This window comes from Nicotiana tomentosiformis, chromosome 7 (genome assembly GCF_000390325.3).
Source record: "Nicotiana tomentosiformis chromosome 7, ASM39032v3, whole genome shotgun sequence".
Classification (NCBI taxonomy): domain Eukaryota; kingdom Viridiplantae; phylum Streptophyta; class Magnoliopsida; order Solanales; family Solanaceae; genus Nicotiana; species Nicotiana tomentosiformis.
Window position 1 is genome coordinate 33,709,769 of NC_090818.1, and position 19,069 is coordinate 33,728,837.

Genomic DNA, 19,069 nt, shown 5'->3' on the forward strand with positions numbered 1-19,069 from the left:
AATCACATCAAACAACGTCAAAACTACAAATCGCACCACGAATTAAACTTATGAATTTCCATGACTTCTAACTCCCAAAACTCGTGCCGAAACATATCAAATCAACCAGCAATAATGCCAAATTTTGCATGCAAGATCCAAATGACATAATGGAGCTAATCCAATTCAAGGAACCACAATCTAAGCCCGATATCACCAAAGTCAATGCTTGATCAAACTTCTCAATCTTAAAAATCTTCAACTTTCCAATTTTTCGTCGAATGCTTCAATATACCCTACGGACCTCCAAATCAAAATTCGGACGCACGCTCAAGTCCAAAATTACCATAGGAAGCTATTGGAATCACCAAAATCCCATTTTGAGTCGTCTACACAAATGTCAAAACTTAGGTCAACTCTTACCGTCTAAGCTTCTAAAACAAGAATCCTTCCTCCAAATTGATCCCGAATTATCCAAAAACTGAACTCGGCCATACACACAAGTCATAACACATACTACGAAGCTGCTCGAGACCTTATGGACATTAATTCTCAAAACTACCAGTCGGGTCGTTATATTTTCCCCCTCTTAAACAAACGTTCATCCTCAAACGTGCCAAGAACCATTTCTAAAGTCATCAAATCACTGAGTGACCCACCATGCATACACCCGAAGGTGACCCCACATCACCCAAATCCACATAGGCCCGACAACACCATCTCCGCTGGAGATTATTCCTTCCACCCATACTAATAGGCCTTAGAACCAATTTCTCACAACTCGATCATCTCCAAAGGACCCGATTCCTGCATCCACACCCATTATCAACCTCAGCCACCAGAAACAACTTATGACTACACCCACAAGGTGCAACCATACGATGCAACACGTCACACATATGCCCATAACCATATCTCTAGCCACAGTTGTTACCTATAATCATATCAAGCACCGACAATTAGCCTCGTACCCGTTAGAACCCTATTTCAAACCGTCATAACACTGACAATGATGCAAGAAACATGAAGACCTCGTAACTATTCACTTGAATCAATAAGTCATATCTAATGCCACCGGGGCACACACCACGCAAGCTATAACTCAATAAGCAAAGCACGAATATTACTGAATATACAAGGAAACACATGAAAGAACTATCAAACAAGCCCGACAGGCATCACCCCCTATCAGTACCATACTACGAACTAATTACACAAGGAAGAATCAAAACATATAAATAAATCGCAAGGATCTCATCCTGATATAACCTCATTGCGGCACGTAGCTCGGTTCAAGCACATCGAAACACATGACACCGCGAGGGTCTTACCCTCAACTTTGAATCGCAAGTAGAATACACATCATACCAACCAAAATCTTCCACTAATTCAATTTTGCCAAAAAAATCACAACACATACTGAACTCCCACACCGGTAGAGCATCTAATTCACAAATCGTAACCTATCACCTAGAAATTACATCAGAAATACCGAAATGAGTAATAGAAGGTCACTTCCAGTCTCATAACTCTCAATAATGAATAAAACAAAGAGATAGACACCGACAACCACTATACAATATCCCGACAAGAATAAACACATAAGCAGAGTACAAGATCACGAAACTCACCCATAAATGAAGTAAAATATAAGGACTCACCCTGATAAACAGAACCGGAACAAGATACAAATGAAGCTCCTCTATAACAGATCAAAACCATAATTTTACGACATCATCTAGTGCAAGAGGACTCATGCCTACTATAGAAAACACATCAACGGGCCATGCCTCCCCTCTTAGGCGCCCTTTATTCGCCTGACCTGTACCCCAAGTTGGCAGTGTAAGGATATTAGCAACTGGAGTAGAACTCATAGTCTGAATACACTGTTGTGACACATTTTTCTAGAGTCTGAAATAATCTCTCACCATGTGGCTGGTATTTCCTCACTCAAAGCAACCTCTCCGCTGACGTGGTTGTGGAAGCAGTCTAGTACGGGTATCCTTAGACCCATAGGTACCTGAAACATCGTGCAAAACCTAAAGTGCAGACTGAACTAGTTGACCCACAAAAACCTCTACCATGTCGTACACTGCCTCCAAAATAGGGACTAATAGGTCTCTCCGATCCACGAGGTCTCCTAGCCTCCTAGTCCTCTCTCTCCTGACTCCATATGTTCCCCAATCGGTGGGCGATCTCTACTACCTGCTGAAATGGAACATCCGACTCCAACTCCCAAGCCATGCTAAATTGGATATCATGACTGAGTCCTCTAACTGTAGAAACCAAAGTATGTGTATGTCTGGACAATTCATTGATTATAACGGCATACTCTGATGATGACATAGTGCCCTGGCGCAGCTACTCAAACTCCACGTGACATGCATCCCAAAAGGTTTGGGGAAGAAACTCTCTCAAGAACACCTCTGAAAAGTGTACCCACGAAAGTGAAGTTGCATCGACCAGACTACCCAACTCATATGCTCACTAACACCGATATGATGCTCCCTTAAGATGGACTGTAGTAAAAGCAACCCCACTTGTCTCCACAATACCCATAGTATGGAGAATACGGTAGCACTCCCCTAGGAACCCATGTTCATCCTTTGAAGCCAAACCACTGAAAGTATGAGGGTATTAATTCTTGAACCTCGCAAGTCTAAGTTGCTCTTCCTCATATGTTATTTCCCTAACCACGGGCTGAACTGAGGAAACCGGCTGTGTCGGCATGACACTTAGAACCTGACCAACGTGGACTCGCTGCTCTAGAGTATGGGCGGTGGGAGTCTGAGCTCCTTCTCCGATCTGTGAAGTAGCTGATGCAACTGGGATCAACCCTGCCTGGGCCAATGTTTCGAACGTGCATAGGAATCATGCTAAAGTCTTCTGAAGTCCTAGGGTAATAGCAGGCGCCTCTGGTACCTGCCCCCCCAAAATAGGAGCTACTGGTGGCTCCTCAATTGTTGCTCTGACAGATGCTCTAGCTATAGCACGTGCTCCGCATCACCCTATACCTCTGTCTCTGCCCCGGTTCCTAGCAGCACCATCTCTGGGCAGCGTCGTCGGTAACTGCAGCGCGTCTCCTCGATATTTGTGAAGCATAGAATGACACAAGTTCAAACTCTGAGATCAATAAACTCGCACGATAGGAATGAAGGAAGTAAAATTGTCCTAATAATTTAGTAGCTTCTCGAAGATAATTACAGCCGTCTCTGTACCGATCCGCAAGACTCTACTAAACTCGTTTATGACTCGTAGCACCTATGAACCTAGAGCTCTGATACTAACTTATCATGACCCAATTTTCCCCCGTAGGATGTCGTGACGACAGCTAGTCTCTAAGACTACATAAGCCTAACACTTACTTAATTAATAGAAGAATTTAACCAACAATTGATAAATATGAAATAGAAACCTTATTAGACAACTTACAATTCCCAAAACCGGTAGTACATGTCATAAATTCTACTAAGTTTACTAGAAACATCCATAAATACAACTATTTGGAATGGAAGTTAAATAGTACGGATACAACTGTGGCACCTGAATCTGCACAACAATGTGCAGAAGCGTAGTATAAGTACACCACAACGGTACCTAGTAAGTATCAAAACTAGCCTCGGTAAAGTAGTAACGAGGGGCAATCAAGACACCTACCGAACTAAACAACTTGAACAAGTGTGAAGGTGAACTAACAGAGGAAAAAATATTAATAGAAAGCTAAGTAGGATAAGGAAAACAGATTAATACTTGCAATGATACACTAATAACTACAATATTTATCAGGAAGCAGTGAAACTAAATAAAAGAAAACCGGCAACAACCTCTCTCACACTAGATTTGTCAAAGCATTTCCACGAGGTACCGAACCTCATAATTATGAATCACGGGTCCCAATTGTTGAACCCTAATCATTAGGCACCTCGTGCCCACATTTCAATCTCTAATCACACGGACGACTCACGTGCCAAGAGGGCAACTCTCACACGGAAGGCAAGTAGACAAGAATACATGTGATGGTCAATTACGTCAGGACTCATCTCCTTAAATTGATATGGGTGATTCATCTATGTGTATGCTTGTGCAAGTGTTCTACCAAAATTCAAGTCCACAATTAAGAGTGGAGATAAGGAATGGCATATAAGAAACGATCACCACGAAATATACATTGTAAATAAGACAGTAATGAAGTTGGCGTGACAACAAGAATAACAAGATTAGCTACATAAAACTGAACAAATAGAGCAACACAGAGGAAAACAACAATCAAAGACAGGTGCACAGAAAAAGGGGGAAATGAAAACAGAGCACTCCTGAGGTATCGTCTCGTAGTCTCAAATAGTAAAATGAATCATAACGGCACGTCAGAAACCTCGTGCAAACAATAACAACCGCACGATAGAAACCTCGTGCAACAATAACGACTGTACGAAAGAAACCTCGTGCCACAATAACAACCACACGGAAAGAACCTCGTGCCACAATGACAACCACACGACAAAAACCTTTTTCCACAAAAACAACCGCACGGTAGAAAGCCCATGCCACAATAAAAACTGCACGACAGAAACGTCATGCCATAATAACAACTGCATGGCAGAAACCTCGTGCCACATAACACTGAATACAATAGCAACAATGATAATACACAAGAATACGGCAAGTAAATCAACCCAGGAACTCCATAACACAAAGATACGGAAGAACGAGCTCACAAGGAAAGACATAACAGGAAATAATGGTACAACATAGCAATAGCTCAACAAGGAAGAGATACTGTGTAGAAATGATTCCATATAAGTACAATTCAACGATGAGAGAGATAACGTGAATCAATGACTCCAATTAAGGGTAAGTCAGCAATGATAAGGGGTAACAAAACTCCAATTAGGGTTGCGCAATTATGGAAGAGATTCCACAAACTCAATTAGGAATATGTAGATTATGGGAAGGATAAAAATAACTTCAATCAAGGATAAGCAATCACGAAAAGGATAGCATAGAAATAAAAGAAGCAATAACTTCAGTTAAGACACATAAGAGTTTAATCAACAATAAGGGTAAAATATGGAATAATTAATTCCAATTAAGACACGTAAGGGTGAATTTCGTAAATGGGGATTTAACTTAACAAAACAAATTCATATCTAATAAACATAAGAACCTAAGATCCCTAAACGGTCTAATCTCCATAAATAATCCTAAGCACATACTCGTCACCTCGCGTACACGGGCTGCACATGACACAATTAGCACCAAAGACTCAAATCCCAAGGTGTAGTTTCCGCCAGACAAAGTTAGGCACGATACTTACCTCAAAGAAGTTAGACCGTAACTATAAAATGATCTTCTCGAGTGAAACAACCTCCTGACGGCTCAAATCTAATCAAAATAACCTCAATTCATAAATTAAACTCATAGAAAATAATTTCGAGTAATAAAGCTTCAATCTTTAACAAGAACTAAAAGTCAACCCAAAAGTCGAACCCATGGCCCACAACTCGAAACCCGATAAAATTTAGAAAATCCGAACATCTATTCCGATATGAGTTCAACCATACCAAATTTATCAATTTCTGACATTAATTCGTCTTTCAAATCATAATTTTACATTTTGAAAGCTTTCTTCAAAAATTCTCATTTTTTCTAAACTCAAAACACTAATTTAATGCTAAAAATAGAGATGAAATCATGAAGTATAATCAATTTTGAATGAAGAACACCTACCCCAAAGATTTTCTTGAAAAACCCACAAAGAATCACTCAAATCCGAGGTCTACAGCTCAAAATATGGAGAAAATTATCAAACATTTGACTTATATGATTCTGCCCAGGCACGATCGCACCTTCGATGCATTAGCCGCTTCTGCAGCGTCGCATTTGCGACAAAACATCTGCTTTTGCGGACAATCACTGGAGGCTGCTCACCACACCTACAGAGAAAACCCTGTTTCTGTGCTAACGCAGGTGCGGCCAGTATTGCGCTTATGCGCTGCCTCTTTGCTCATGCGCCCTTCTCGTCTGCTTCCGCGCTCATGCATGTGCGGAATATTCTTCGCACCTGCGGAAACTGCCCAAACCTGCCCATTTCGCTTTTGCGACCATTTCACGCTTCTGCGTGTACACACCTACTGACCCTCACGCGCAGGTACGAAGAGACCAGTTAACAGAAAATTCCAGCAGCCCCAAACAATGCTCCAACGATCCGAACCCCGTCTGAAACTCATCCGAGCCACTCAGGACCTCGTCCGAATATACCAATAATTCCCATATCGTAACACGGACCTACTCGAGGACTCAAATCATATCAAACAATATCGAAACTATGAATCACACCATGAATTAAACTTATGAATTTACAAGTCTTCTCACTCCCAAAATTCGTGCCGAAACATATCAAATCAATCCGGAATAACGCCAAATTTTGCATGCTAGACCCAAATGACATAATAGAGCTAATCCAACTCTTGGAGCCGAAATTCGAGCCCGATATCACCACAGTATATGCTCGGTCAAATCTCTCAATCTTCCAAAATTTCAACTTTCTAATTTTTTGCTGAATGCTTCAAATTACCCTACGGACCTCCAAATCCAAATCCGGACGCACGCCCAAGTCCAAAATCACCATACGAAACTATTGGAATTACCAAAATACCATTTTAGAGTCGTCTACATAAAAGTCAAAACTCTGGTCAACTCTCATCGCCTAAGCTTCTAAAACAAGAATCCCTCCTCCAAATTGATCCCTAATCATCCGAAAACTGAACTCGGCCATAAATGCAAGGCATAAAATATAATATGAAGTTGCTCGAGACCTTATGCCACCGAACGGGACGTTAATTCTCAAAACGATCGGTTGGGTCGTTATAGCTTTATGGACCTACCAGCTCGCGTTAAGCCTCGCAACACTTGGCCTATCGCACGATTCCAGGACTGTAGAAGCGAGCCCAGGCACCTGCCTCTCCATGCAGCACTCCCGGCGATGCCATGTTTAACGCCAGCTTCTTCTCTCCTTTCATCAGGCATCGCGCACCATTCACCTCGCGTCATACAGTGCCATACTAGGGCTGTAGCGAGATCATCTCAAATCTCGCGGCACCAGGGAAGGTCCACCTCAAACGAGATATGCACCTGTGAACACATGAAGATTGTAAAGAGCTCATGTGATGGTCTCAAGTCATCCAACTGGAATTTCAACATGGTAAAGCTACACAAGAAGTGGCATCTCCATCAAAATATACCATGGGAAGACAAGAAAAGGATACTTTCAATACTTATAAATGATACAAATGAGTTCCAAGACATTGAGAACATGAAGCATGGAGGAAATTTATTTTTTATACTTAGACTATTGTCAGTTATCAACTTATGGCATGTTGCCTATAAGTTGATACATGTTTTAGCTAGCACATACATTTTTCATATTGTAAGACATTATTTTTGTTTTCGTTTTATTAATAAAAAAGATCACTAAGCACCCAAATTAGTGCTATATTTGCCAAAACAAATAATTCAAAATTATGCAACGAACAAGCACGTCACATAAAAATAAAATTCAACATTCTTCTAATATGCTTATCTTAAATATCAAATATATCACATAAAAATAATTCATACCAGAATATTATTATTAATTAATATCACATGAATTAATAAAAATTGAAATAAAAGTAGAATCTAATAACCTATTATAGATTATCGTCATATCTAATACAAAATTTAAAATTCAAGTAAAGAACTATCTCAGTAGTTTAACTTATCTGGATATATATTTTATACACAATAAAATAATATTAATCTATATGCATTCAAACAATTTGACTATTCTACAAGACACAAGTATTATGGTTTGAACTCTTCAAATATATTCTTAAAATATTTCGTAATAAATTTTACACACAAGAAACTACGGCTCTAATATCATTGAAGAATTGTGTATAAGTGTTGATAACACACAGCGAAAGGCAATAACAATCTTAGGCAAATCTTTTCGTGTTTAAAATTTATTTACATGTCAAAAATCGGATCAAAGACGTACCTGGTGAAGAGAGTCTCGTTTCAAAATACTCCGATAGTGTGAAAACACTATGCATATCCACACTGAGACTGATCATTGCTATCAATTCTTTGATTAATTAAACCAGCGAACAAATTGAATGAAAAATTTGTGATGAAGTTTTTCCCAAAAACTTCAACTCAAAATAAAATGAACAACAAAAGCATTTTCTTGTCAATAATATTTTCTTTCTTGATTTTGTATTGCACTCACTTTTACAAAGTGATTTTTTTCTCATGATTTGCTATGGTAAATTTTCTCTATCACCTTTTATAAAGCATCACCTATAAAATATTTTCCCATTTAGTTGAGGTAATGATCTTGGATATACGTTTATTCCAAAAATAAACCTTACTTGAACTTTTATGGAAAATTAGACACCCATCTGAATGGGAAGATGCCGACACGTCCTTATGCACTTTCTCGTGAATGCTGCTAATGTCAAATTCCAAATTGGACTTTAGGTACTAGCTAACATTTTATATTAAAATTACCAATCTCATTTTTGTGGGTTTGAAGTCAACTTGGATTGATCAAATTAATCTTCATTAATATTTTACTTAAATATCTTATATATAAATGAATATTAATTTTATATATCTCTCTCTCTCTCTCTCTCTCTCTCTCACACACACACACACACATATATATATATATATATATATATATATATATATTTACCAAGCGATATAATATGACTTTCTATTCCAAATAGAAAACTTAAATTTATGCAAAATATTAATTATATCATGTGTGTTAGCAAAATAAATTAAATTGAATTATTGAATAAATGGTGTAGTGCATAACATTCCACGTGTCACATGGTGGCATCAACATTAGTGACTAATCTACACCCATAAGTGGTGGTGGTACTATTAAACTCAATGTCTCAAGAGAAAAGCTAAGGAGGACATATGTAAATGGAAAAATGTTACAATTATATCTCCAGTTTCACTTGATTTGAGAATGAAATTGAAGAATATATAGGTTCAACATAGTGTAGCAGCAAGGAACGTTAATTTGAGATGATTTTCAGCAACATGACCTCAAAATTTCATGAAAGCAAAGTGTAATCTTTCTCAAAGGCAGTTTACGGGTTTTGCACACCACCTCGATCTCGTTGTTCCGTTTTGGCGCGTTGGTCAATCTGGGCATTTTTCGATGTGAAGTAACGTGGAATAAGAGTATTTCTTGGCAAACAAGGTAAGCATTTTCCTCTCCTTGGTGTATTTAAATTCGTCTAGGTCATGGCTAAATTGTGGGATGAGAATTATAGAATTAATAGCGAAAAATTATATTTTGACATTATTGTTGTTGTTGTTATATCGGCTACTCGATTATTTTATAAGTTTTGTTGTGGCTAGAAATTGTTGGAGTAACTTGAGTATACAGTTGTTGTAGTTATTGATATGTGTTTTGAACAAAAGAAAAGATTGAAGAAATATGGTTGATAATCGTAGCCGAGCTTTCCGCTCGTTGTATCGTTGTTTAGGTTGTAAAACTTGTTATAGGAATGGCTAGTTGTGATGTTTTATTACCTTGCCTATGGTAGGCTTGAGGGAAGGTTTAAAATAGGGCAAATAATATCCATTTCATTGTAGGATAGGTTATCTCCTGTTATGCGATTAAGATAATTGTTCGTATGGTTGACAATAGTATTATTCTTGTTATCATACACATTGTGAAGCGGATACGTGTTGAGCTCTTAGTACGTGGGTTAAGGCCAGGTATGTTAAGGCTAACCCTTTATTCTTTTGGCATGATTCAAGTAACGAAACGTAAACATAATGTTATTCCATAAATGGTTCTACTCTTAGTAGTTAAGGATGTCTACGTTATTCATTCCTGTAAAATGATATTCAAAGCATGTCTAAGTATGTTCCTAAGTCTCTATTGAGGCATACGATTAAGATGTTAATGTTCATAATGTAGTATTATATGCATCTTCATTTGCCACCGAGCTACAGCCAGTTGGGTAGTAATGCATCTTCATTTATCATTATTTACCACCGAGCTACAGCCGGTTGGGCAGTCATGTATCTTCATTTATCACCGTGCTACGATCGATCGGGCAGTAATGCATTTACCACCGAGTTTCGACTGGTTGGACAGTCATTCATTTACCATAGAGCTACGACCGGTTGGGCAGTCATGCATTTACAACAGAGCTATGGCCGGTCGGGCAGTCATGCATTTATCATTGAACTATGACCGGATGAGCAGTCATTCATTTACCACCGAGCTACGACCGGTTTGGCAGTCATGCATCTTTATTTAATACTGTGCTACGGCCGATCGGACAGTTATGCATTTACCACCGAGCTATGGATGGTTGGGCAATCATTCATTTACCACCGATCTACGGCCGGTTAGGCAGTCATGCATTTACCACCAAGCTATGACCGGTCGGACAGTCATGTATTTACCACCGAGCTATGGCCACATTTACCTGGATATGCACAAAACATGTACAGAAGTATAGGATGAGTACACCATAATGGTATCAAGTAAGTATCAAGCTTAACCTCAGTGGAGTAGTGTCACGACCCAAAATCCGTTTAGTCGTGATGGCACCTAACCCAACCCGCTAGGTAAGCCAATTAACCACTAACCAATTCCAATAACAATTAATAAGACAATTTAAGTAAAGACATATCTTAATCTTATACATTCCCCAAGAAATGGTAAGACAAATCATGAGCTTCTAAGAATAGAATTTACAAAACTAGTATGAAATAATACATCATCTGTTCGAAATGTACATGAACATATTTTTATAAATCTAAGGCTACCATGAACAAGAGGCAGCTACATCCGGAAATGCAGGTACATCTTCAGATCCAGCTCAGAACGAACACAACAACATCAACAGCCAACATATGCACGCAAGGTGCAGAAGTGTAGTATGAGTATAACCGACCTCATGTACTCAATAAGTAACAAACCTAACCTTAGGTTGAAAGTAGTGACGATCTTCCACCAAGGTCGGGTCCAACTTAAATTATCAATAATAGTTCATAACAACATAAAACAAGTAATACCAAAAGTAACTCAACGATCAAATGCTCAACAAAAATATGGTTTCTGAAAATAATTCTGCCTTTCAAGTACATCAATGAAAACCCAAATTGTTTACCGAAGTTGCCAAAATTATGAATAAGTTTGAAAACAATAATTTTCCCAAAAATCCTTTCAATAATAAATAAGATGTTTCATTTTCTTTCCAGATAACCAGTGTAAAACAAATACATCACTATGCCCATCTGTCAAATATGTGTGAGAAATCATGAATGATGTGATATCGTACAACATGAGGAAAATACATCTCTATGCTTGTATGTCATGTGTGCATGTCAATGCAATGTATCTCAGAGATGAACTCATGTACTCACACTCTCAGAGTACTCAATCTCCCATCCCGGAATATACACATCAACTGATTATCAGTCACTCAGTACCGAGTAAGGCCAATCCAACACGTGGAAAAGATCCATATCCAGGTATATAATACTTTGGACAAGATCCATGTCCAGGGAAGATCCATCACTCAATAATATCAACCGCGCTAACTGGGGGTATGTGCAGACTCCGGAGCGGCTCCTTCAGCCCAAGCGCTATCATAAATCAGTATCAATATCAGAATCAATCAGGCCCTCGGCCTCACTCAGTCATTAATCTCTCCAGTCTCTCTCTCATGGGCTCACAAGCCATGAAAATATCCCAAAAATGATGATATGATGTATCAATAAATAACAACAGAGACTGAGATATAATATGCATATGAATGTGTATGACTGAGTATGTAATGCAATGAAAGCAGATAACTTAACAACAGAAATGACCTAGGTTGGTCCCAATAGGATAGACATGTAGTCTAAACATAGTTTATAGCATGAATCACATTTTGAGAACTCTAGTACGTAGAGATTTCATGATTTCAGACAAGTTCAAATAACTACACAGTACCACAGAAATAACTGTCACAGTTCACACAGTGCACGCCCTCAAGCCCGTCACCTAGCATGTGCGTCACCTCAATTCCAGATACATAACACGTATAATCAGGGTTCATACCCTCAACTCCAAGATTAGAAGAGTTACTTACCTCGAACAAGCCAATACCAATGCCGAGCAAGCTAAACAATGCTCCAGAAATTCCATTATGTGCGTACCAACTTCCGAACGACTCGAATCTAGTCATAATTAATATTATTTAGTCCACACAATTATAGGTATTAATTCCATATCAAAATACTAATATTTTCCCACAAAATTCGAAATTACACTCCAAAAATTGCCCGCGGGGCCCACGTCTCGAAAACCAACAAAAGTTACAAAATCCGAAAGCCCATTCAATGATGAGTCTAACCATATGAATTTTATCAAAATCCGACCTCAACTCGACCTCCAAACCCTCAAATCTTATTTTCAAATCCCCGATTTATACCTAAAAAACACGTAATCTAGTCAGATTATTCTATGATAATTCAATATTATGGAGTAGAAATGATCACAAGTAGCGTACCTCAAGATTTCCCGTGATTTCTCACTCAAGAATCGCCCAACCCGAGCTTGAAATGCCCAAAAATGGCAAAAGCTTGGAACTCCTCCAATTTTATTCTATCCAGTACCTATCGCACCTGTGACCAGATTAGCCGCATATGCAGTCTCGCAAGTGCGATGAAATGTCCGCATCTGCGATCGCCCAAAATGCTCCCTCCGCTTATGCGCGTTCCTCTTCGCACCTACGACCTCGCAGGTGCAGAAATTGCTTCACACTGCGATCACTACCCCTCTTCACGTATGGTCGCTTCTGCGATGGCTGGTGTGCACATGCGGCTTCGCACCTGTGATCAGACCTCCGCAGGTGCAAAAATACCAAAAGCAAAAATTCCAGCAGTGGTTTTAAGTCCGAATTTGATACGTTAACCATCCGAAACTCACTCGAGTCCCCCGGGACCTCAACCAAATATTCCAACAAGTCCTATAACTTAATACAGACCTACTCGAGGCCTCAAATTACATCAAACAACACTAAAAACACGAATCACACATACATTCAAGCCTAATGAACTTTGAAACTTTCAAATTCTATATCTTGTGCCGAAACATATCAAATCAATCCGGAATGACTTTAAATTTTGTACATAAGTAATAAATGACATAACGAAGTTATTCCAATTTCCAGAACCGGATTTTGACCCCGAAATAAAAAAGTCAACTCCCCGATCAAACTTCCCAAAAATTCAACTTTCGTCATTTCAAGCCTAATTCCACTACGGACCTCCAAATAATTTTTCGTACATGCTTCTAAGTCCAAATCACCATACGGAGCTACTGGAATCATCATAATTCAAATCTGAGGTCGTTTACACATAAGTCGACATCCGGTCGACTTTTTCAATTTAAGCTTTCCATTACAAGACTAAGTGTCTCAATTCATTCCGAAATATCTCCGGACCTGAACTAACTAATCTGATAGGTCGTAATACAACTATAAAGAACAATTGGAGTAGTAAATGGGGGAACGGGGCCGTAATATTCAAAACGACCGGCCGGGTCATTACATTCTCCCCCGCTTAAACATACGTTCTTCCTTGAACGTGCCAAGAGTTGTTTCCAAGACATCAAATCACTATTCCATCTTACCACGCACGTACCCGGGGGTGATCCCACGTCAACTTATTCTATATAGGCCTCACAACATAATACAATTGAAAATCATTAATTAACCTTAGCCCATAAACCTTGGGATTCAATTCCCAACCTTCAGAATTTCTTTTTAAGACACGAATCATACATTTACACACTGTATGAGTCTGAATAAGCTACATCGAGCCATAACCATAACCACAGACATAATCACCTAACATATTACACAACTCGCATGCTCGTAGCACCATTCTCGATCACAATGACTACTCCAAAACCAACCAAATACTAGTATTAAACCCATATCGAACCAAACCCCATCCCAAAACCTTCGTACACTGTCGATAATAAAAAAAACACGTGAAATTTCATGACCACTTACCAGATCAACAAGTCACGGAGCTCTCTCGCCCCAACCAGAACCATAATCATTTTCTTAGCCGACTTTCAATATTATCCTTTTGAGTATACCGTAATCAAACCTGATAGTACCCATTCTAGGTCCAATGACCTTATATTATTAAACATAACTATCCCACAGACATGCCATACCAATATAACTCAAAGCCACAAATCGTGCCATTAGTGTGCCAATACACAATAATTCAAATGTACTCAGTCATGGAAAATGACTCAAATGATAGAACTGTCCCGCAAGATTAACAAGTAACGCCACAACGAAATGCTTAAAATACATCACACACCGTAGAACCATCACACGATTCTAACACAAGGTTCATACCTTAACATAGTCCATCTTATATACCTTGAGCCACCCTGCTCAAAATCAATAACCACGGAGAGGCAAATGACACAATGCCACACAAAACTTGAGAGAACCTAACCAATATGCAATCGATCATGCAATACCCAAATACTCATCTCGCTCAGATTCCGCAATAAGGCATCCAAGAGAATCGCACCATGTGTGCATATAACCAATGAATCACAACTCATCATAGCATAGGAGAGTAACTAACCTGTCATTTCAGAACACGAATAAGTCCAACACCAATCGAATGGCACATCCCTCAACAATAGGAGTATGGAGCCAACCAATCCGACTCGGTGTAGAATACACATCCTAATTGGGCCTACCAATGGACCCCCAAATCCACTCTGGTTACCCACAAATAGATATATAACCCTCCAAAAATCCACAATGACTGAGTCATAATACATACTATCATCTGGCTAGCTCCGGCCATGAATTCACAGTCCGCAGCCATGAAACAATATGCTCCTGCAAACTCCCAGTCTCCAAATCCATAGAATACACGAATCATCATTTCTGATTCCATCTCCACAGCCCGAATGTCTAACACATATCTCATACACAATCTTCCCACGAGGAATACTTCACCCATTCTTTCATGCCACAAAGGAACATCTTAAAATCAACAGTCGATCAACCAGGAGAGTGCCTCAATACCTATGACATATCCATAATTCAAAATATAGTGCACCTTCTGAAATATACACTCTACTTACGCAATACTAAATAGTTATAGAATTCATCTAAATATCGAAAACCGTCCATGCCATCTAAGAATTTATGACCTCCTCTTCAAAACTAAACTGTGACCTTGCACACGCAAACCTTAATCCCACATAACACACCATATCTATCATGCCATCATAGGAAACATATGATAACCCCATAATCATTCGGAGTCACAAGTAGAATACATATCCGATCAGCCAGAAGCCTTCCATTTGATCCCATCCAATAAAAAATCACAATACTCAACATGCTACCTCACACCGGTAGAAAATATCCATCTCAAACCATGGTGGAAACCACCAAGGACACTTTGAAATCCATTCGCACAAACCAAGCTATTAGAACTGAATTCCTCTAACTCGACCTAGCCACGCAGGTCGCCAAACCCAAGACTATTTTCACAAAGTACCTGCAGAAAACCCCCATATCATAAGCACCCAAAGAACTGATCATATCCATTACCATACTGATCCAACCTACCACCAAGTTGTCCTATTTCTCCGAGTCCCTTCTGAATTTGTCTTCAAATTGATACTTCTCCTTGCTAAAATACCACGACCTTTAACCACAACTTACCCCACGGAACCCTAGCATAGAACCACAACGCCCTAAGGCCCATAAGCCGCTGAATTCCTTCTTAAGTACCCCAAAAGCACCACAACCGAGGCATCCACTCTGAAAGACCTTATGTAAATTTAAAATTGTCCCCCTTTCATTTCTTATACTGAAATATAGAATCCATAGTCATACAAAAGTACCGCAAGTCCAGGCACCATCAAATGTAAATCTCAGATTTTATCCATACACAAGTCCGGGAAAATTCTCAATTGCTATATATAATCCTCAAACCTATTGGAACTTTCTCGAGAGTCACCCCCTTTATTCAAATCAAATTACACCGCCCAAATGGGCCAAAAGATACATGCCCCATTAGCACAACAACACTCAAAGAAGTAACTCTACTTTAATACCACCGATCAAATTCATACTTTGTGCGCACTACATCCTTCAGAAATAACAGCCCACTCATCCCATGATTTTTCTTATACTCCTAAAGTGCCATAACCCGTATCCAAAAATTTCCTTACTCGAGTCATCCTCAAACTCCACCTCTGCAAGTCATCACTGATTCCAAAGTATACCTCAGACCAAAACAAAAATTTGACACATAGCCATGAATTAAATTGTCAATAGCAGACTCCCCCACTTGGCTCAACGACATAAATTTAAACAGTAGATAACTCACAATATCCACACTCTATTACTGCCTTAATACCGCAGTCAATTCAATAAAAATTCTTCTCGATCTCATACCACGCCAACCATAAAAATACCTCAATCGTCTGCTAAGCTTGCATCCATTCCCTTAACACTCAAGTCAACTTGCTCAACCAGATTCAAATTCAACTCTCAACACATATGCCCCGCTGGAAGAAAAGAAACTCTCTATTCATATCATAAGGAATACACCTACATAGATTTCTCCACAGGAGATAACCCACCTGCTTAGTCTCAAATTGGCAGCTTGTTATACCCTTTCACAGCCACAATTACTATGAAATCACTTAATCTTTCTGAATCCAAACTCATTAACCAGATACGAGAATTTAATTTGCCCCAAAATTTACCAACGTGAAAGAGCTTTCAAAACATTCACACTCGAGACTGAAAGTCATATCAAAATAAAAATCAAGCACCCATTGGACTTTTATGTACATTTCAAGGAAATACTTCTTGTCACATTCAAATCGTCTTAACTCATCTCGTAGTTACATCATACTCATCACAAGGCCATTCCACCGCTTATCGAGCCATAAATTTCACTCGTAGGGACATCACCGGACATATGAGTCCAAATGTACAAGTTACAACTAAAGCTACCGAGCTCAAGCTGCGGTCTAACCATGGCCTCAAGTCCCCCAGACTGGCCAATCACCAAAACACAGTATACACATCTCGAACTTCGTTCATAGAATCACAAGCCGGTGATTCACATCTAATACTGAGCGCTCATGTGCGCATACGAATACGTGGAAGGAATTCAAAGAGTTATCTCTCACGCTGAATCAATTCCACATGATAAGGAAATAAAGATGGAAGTATATATCCTAAATGCTCTGTAGCCTCTCGAAGATATTTATGGACGTCATCATACCGATCCACAAGACTCTACTAGACACTTGCTCATGACTTGTAGAACCTATGAACCTAGAGCCTTGATACCACCTTGTCACGACCCAAAATCCATTTAGTCGTGATGGCACCTAACCCAACCCACTAGGTAAGCCAATTAACCACTAACCAATTCCAATAACAATTAATAAGGCAATTTAAGTAAAGAAATATCTTAATCTTATACATTCGCAAAGAACTGGTAGTACAAATCATGAGCTTCTAAGAATAGAATTTACAAAACTGGTATGAAATAATACATCATATGTTCGAAATGTACATGAACAGAATTTTATAAATCTAAGGCTACCATGAATAATAGGCATCTACAACCAGAACGCAAGTACATCTTCAGATCCAGCTCCCAACGAACACAGCAACATCAGCATCCAACATTTGCAAGCAAGGTGCAGAAGTGTAGTATGAGTACAACCGACCCCATGTACTCAATAAGTAACAAACCTAACCTTAGGTTGAAAGTAATGACGAGCTTGTACCAAGATCGGGTCCAACTTCAATAATCAATAATAGTTCATAACAACATAAAACAAGTAATACCAGAAGTAACTCAACGATCAAATGCTCAACAAAAACATGATTTCTGAAAATAGTTCTGCCTCTGAAGAACATCAATGAAAACCCAAATCATTTACCGAAGTTGCCAAAAATATAAATAAGTTCTAAAACAATAATTTTCCCAAAAATCCTTTCAATAATAAATAAGATGTTTCATTCTCTTTCCAGATAACAGTGTAAAACAAATGCATCACTATGCCCATCTGTCAATATATGTGAGAAATATTGAATGATGTGATACCGTACAACATGAGGAAAACACATCTCTATGCATGTATGTCATGTGTGCATGTCAATTCAATGTATCTCAGAACTCATGTACTCACACTCTTAAAGTACTCAATCTCCCTTTCTCACACATTTCACTCATCATGCCCAATAACTCGGTACTATATATAGCCAATCCGGCCCAGGGAAGATCCATCCTGGAATATACACATCAACTGATCATCAGTCACTCAGTACCGAGTAGGGCCAATCCAGCCCGTGGAGAAGATCCATCTCCAGGTATATAATACTTTGGACAAGATCCATGTCCAGGGAAGATCCATCCCTCAATAATATCAACCACGCTCACTGGGGGTGTGTGCAGACTCCGGAGGGTCTCCTTCATCCCAAGCGCTATCATAGATCAGTATCAATATCATATTCAATCAGGCCATCGGCCTCACCCAGTCATCAATCTCTCTAGTCTCTCTCTCATGGGCTCATAATGTCATGAAAATAGCCCGAAAATGATGATATGATGTATCAATAAATAACAACAAAAACTGAGATATGATATGCATATGAATGTGTATGACTGAGTATGTAATGCAATGAAAGCAGATAACTTAATAGTAGAAATGACCTCGGTGGGTCCCAACAGGATAGACATATAGTCTAAACATAGTTTATAACATGAATCACATTTTGATAACTCTAGTACGTAGAGATTTCATGATTTCAGACAAGTTCAAATAACTATACAGTACCACAGAAATAACTGTCACAATTCACACGGTGCACACCCACACGCCCGTCACCTAGCATGTGTGCCACCTCAACACCAAATATATAACACGTATAATCAGGGTTCATACCCTCCGCTCCAAGATTAGAAGAGTTACTTACCTCGAACAAGCCAATAC